General features: G+C 55.8%; 1 protein-coding gene across 1 annotated transcript in view; it reads right to left on the reverse strand.

Annotated features, from left to right (window-relative positions):
* Positions 1 to 1,963, reverse strand: part of LOC106727020 (protein C19orf12-like) — a 6,480-nt gene extending 4,517 nt beyond the window's left edge. The window contains exon 1 of the mRNA XM_014544061.1: positions 1,821 to 1,963. The gene's annotated coding sequence lies outside the window, so the exon portion shown is untranslated. The remainder of the gene's footprint in view (positions 1 to 1,820) is intronic.
* Positions 1,964 to 3,897: the final 1,934 nt, after the last annotated feature.

Below are 3,897 nucleotides of genomic sequence, written 5' to 3' on the forward strand. Positions count from 1 at the left end.
GTGTGTGTGTGTGTGTGTGAGTGAGTGTGTGTGTGTGTGTGTGAGTGAGTGAGTGTGTGTGTGTGTGTGTGAGTGAGTGAGTGTGTGTGTGTGTGTGTGAGTGAGTGAGTGTGTGTGTGTGTGTGTGAGTGAGTGAGTGTGTGTGTGTGTGTGTGAGTGAGTGAGTGTGTGTGTGTGTGTGTGAGTGAGTGAGTGTGTGTGTGTGTGTGTGAGTGAGTGAGTGTGTGTGTGTGTGTGTGTGTGTGACTCAGTGGTTAGAGTGCCAGCCCTCAGACTGAAGGGTCGGGGTTTAATTTCCATCAATGGCACATATCTCAGTTTCAGGCTCTATCCCTGGCCCCAACTGGTTAGGGCGTGTGCAGGAGGCAACCAATTGATGTGTCTCTCTCACATCGATGTTTCTCTCCATCTCTCCCCCTCCCTTCTACTCTCTCTAAAAATCAATGGAAAAGGAAATAAACCTGAGTGAGGATTAACAAAAATAAAAATACAATAAAGAACACGGTAAAAGACCTGAAGAGACATCAGTGCCCAGTATCTCAGAGTCAGCTGCGGGCAGGATGCTGCCCAGCACTCCCCGAAACTGTCCTGTCATCACTTATACTTCTGTTCCCCTGTCCTCCCCTCCCGCCTCCCTGTCCCCCTACAGGGAGGGCCTGAAGCGTTAGCCAGGGCTCCCCCATCTGCAGGGACAAACCCCATGCGCCACTGTCGGGGAGTTTTAGCTTGGGTCGGGGTGAGCCCAGCTCCTGGGTGGGGAGGAGATGGGAGCCCACGCTTGGGCCTGGAAGAGGTTCGGTTTCTCTGCGGGCAGCGCCCCCTGGCGGCCCATGAAGTCACGGCGGCTCCCTCCTTCCCTGGAGACATGCGGGGGGACCAGGAGGGAAGAGGCTTCTGGGTGGCTCCCCCGGAAGGAGGGCGGTGAGAATCCCGCGCCCCTTCAGCCCATCAGGTCTGAGGCCACAAAACGCTGTGATACCCGGCACCGCACCCTCCCCGCGGCGGGGCCTCCTGCATGGGTCCCCAGCGCACAGCGACCGCACAGCCCCGACCTCCCGGTGGCCCTGGGGGGTCATTCGGTCCCCGGGCCTGGGTTTCCTCATTGGGGAAAGGGCCGGAGGCAACCAACCCATGTGTCTCTCTCACATCGATGTTTCTCTCTCTCTGTCTCTCCCCCTCCCTTCCACTCTCTCTAAAATCAACTGAAAAATATCCTCAGGTGAGGACTAACAAAAAGTTAAGAATAAATAGAAATAATTGCTCTCGTTACATCGCAGAGTGTGAGCTGACCAATTCCTGCTCAGGGCACAGGCCCGGGTTGTGGGCTCCATCCCCAGGAGGGGTCGTGCTGGAGGCGGCTGATCCATGATTCTCTCTCATCACTGATGTTTCTGTCTCTCCCTCTCCCTTCCTCTCTGAAATCAGTGGGAATATATTTTTAAAAATAAATGAATAAATAGAGAAGAGCAGCCCGCAGCTGCCCGGGGGTGGTTTAGAGCTGGGCTTGCCGGTCCCTCCGCTGGAACCCTGGGCAGTGACTCCGAGGGTGGAGGGGGCTTCAGTGAGGATTAAGGGAGGTAACACTTGCAATGCGCGTCCCGCTGTGCCCTGTGCCCCTTCAGCTGTGAGCTCACAGTGGGCAAACCTGTGGTTTCTTTTCCTCATCCCTGTTCTCTCTATGGGGCAGGGCCTTCTGGGAAGCCCGGGGCTGGGCGAGGCTGAGAGGTGGCCCCTCTGTGGGGTGGGGGTCGTGGGGAAGGCTTTGGGTGGGTGAGAACTTAGACAGTGGCATGCCCCGCGCCCACACCCACCTCACCCACCTGATCTCAACGATGTGGCAGGAATGAGACAAACTCTCAGAACTGGACCAGCAAAGCAGATGGACGCCTGCGGGAAGGGTGCTCCTCCAGCGGGAATCCTGGGCCACAGCACACGGAAAGGGGAGTTGCTTTGGGTTTTATTTCCTGACCCGGGTTTGCCCGCCCATCACTCTGAACAGTGAGGTGATTGGTCAGGGCTCAGAGATCAGATTCCCATTATTGCAACATGGGGTGATTAGGCGGGAGGGAAGGGTAAGGCAGAGCCTAAGGTGGCCCCGAGCTCCTTTCTTTGATAGAAAGATCGCTGGTTCACTCTCCTCCCCTTCTCCTCCCCCCCAGTGCCCTGGGAGACACCCCAACTCCCCCTCCTGGCTGTGAGCCTGTGACAGGCCCCCGTGGCCCCTCTGACCTGACCTCACCCTCCTCCCTCCACGGCCTCCGAGGGTCCCTGAGCTGTTCCCTGGGCCCAGAACGTGCTCCCCTCCGGCCTGTGCAGGGCTGGCTCCCCCACAGGGTGCAGGGGGTGCCAGGTGACTGTCTTGCCCAATCCTTCCTGGCACCACCCAGCCCTGCCCGGCACGTCAGCCTTCCTCCTGGGGGCTAGAACTCGTCATCAGAAATCACCTGCTTGATTCAATTTCCAGTAAATGCCTCCCACCGGGAAGTCTGCTACTAAGGCCTGCGGGCAGGAGGCCAGCGCCCCGTGACTAGGGCTGAGCCCCTTGTGCAGTGCACCAGCCCCCGCAGGGCCCGGCCCCCGCTTCCCACAGGTGGCCCCATGGGGGACCCCGAGGTGCTGAACCAGAAACACTGATCGTGTGATCGGCTCGGCCAGGCCGCTGTGTGCCTGGGCACATGGGCACGTGGTGGTGGCCACCCTCTCCCCTGCTCGCTCTGACCTCGGGAGTGTTGGAAAGGTCACCACGAGCCACTTACAAAGACCTACTGTGTGCTCAGCCCTGTTCCAAGTGTCAGGGCTACAGGCATGAACAGGAAAGGGCTCCTGCTCGCATGGAGCTTAGATCTGAGGGTGGACAGCATGGAGCTGTGTCCCATCCCGTCTGCCAAGGACAGTGTGCAATCCTGGTCGTTTTTATAAAAAATCTTTTTTGTTGCAAGTATTACATATGTCCCCTTTTCCCCAATTGACCCCCTCTAGCCTGCCCCCTGCTCCCCACCCCACACCCTCCCCACCCTGTAGTCTGTGTCCATGGCTTAAACATAGATGCACACCAGGTCCTGTGTTGATCTCTTCCTTCCCACCCACCCTCCTCCACCTTCCTCTGAGGTTTACAGTTTGTTCTGTGCTTCTCTGTCTCTGGATCTATTTTGTTCATCAGTTTATTTCTTTAAAATATATTTGTATGTATTGATTTCAGAGAGGAAGGGAGAGAGAAACATCAGTGATGAGAACAATCAATCGGCTGCCTCCTGCACGCCCCCTACTGGGGATCCAGCCCACAACCCGGGCCTGTGCTCTGACCAGGAATCAAACCGTGACCTCCTGGTCCATAGGTCGATGCTCAGCCTCTGAGCCACACCCACGGGGCCATTGTGCTGGGCTGCATATCTGGCACTTTGGCCAGACAGGTCATGCTGTGCTGTCTGTTCCTAAAACACATAGATAGGAAGGTACTGACATCAGGCCAGGCCTTGAGATATGGTCTCATGGTCCCTCCTCAATATGCTGTGCTCTCTGTTCCTGGAAAACATAGATAGGAAGGTGATAATGCTATAGTGTGTTGGGAACTAATTGCGTAAACAAGGCTTTGTAACTTTGTGGGTTTTGCAGATAAAACGCTGTAACTTTTGCAGTCTGTACTGCAGTTCAGCCTTTGCTTCAGCAGGGTGCTGGGACTGTGGTCAGCCGGCCCTTGCATTATTAACAGACTAGTCCAATTTGTCAAGGAGTGTATAAAAGTAGTTCAGTTGATAGTTCAGTCCGTCTCATGATTGAGCCGGAAGTTCCAAGACAAGGGGGGAATGAAAGGACAGAACAGGACTGATAGCTGTGTCCTTAACCCCTCTTCCAAGAAAAAGCCACAGAATGTATCAGTTACTCAGCCTGCCCTTATCT

Source organism: Myotis brandtii, unplaced genomic scaffold (genome assembly GCF_000412655.1).
Source record: "Myotis brandtii unplaced genomic scaffold, ASM41265v1 scaffold35, whole genome shotgun sequence".
NCBI lineage: Eukaryota > Metazoa > Chordata > Mammalia > Chiroptera > Vespertilionidae > Myotis > Myotis brandtii.